This window comes from Rhamphochromis sp. 'chilingali' (genome assembly GCF_963969265.1).
Source record: "Rhamphochromis sp. 'chilingali' genome assembly, chromosome: 21".
Taxonomy (NCBI): Eukaryota; Metazoa; Chordata; class Actinopteri; order Cichliformes; family Cichlidae; genus Rhamphochromis; species Rhamphochromis sp. 'chilingali'.
The window spans coordinates 2,304,333-2,304,568 of NC_137949.1; positions in this window are offsets into that span (position 1 = coordinate 2,304,333).

Below are 236 nucleotides of genomic sequence, written 5' to 3' on the forward strand. Positions count from 1 at the left end.
TACAAACGTTGTTTTTTCTTTATTTTTTAAGTGTTTATTCACAGGTTTCTTAAGACTTTTGATAGAAGGGACAGTAGAGACCGATGGCCCTATAACAGTCCCAATAAAGGAGAAGAAGGAAACACTACAGCTGCTTTTCAATCAAGCTATCAGAAAAACATCAGCATGGGTGTTTGATAGTGGAAGCTGCAATCTTTAAAAAAATGGCTTAGCCCATTAGACCCATGTGCTTTTAA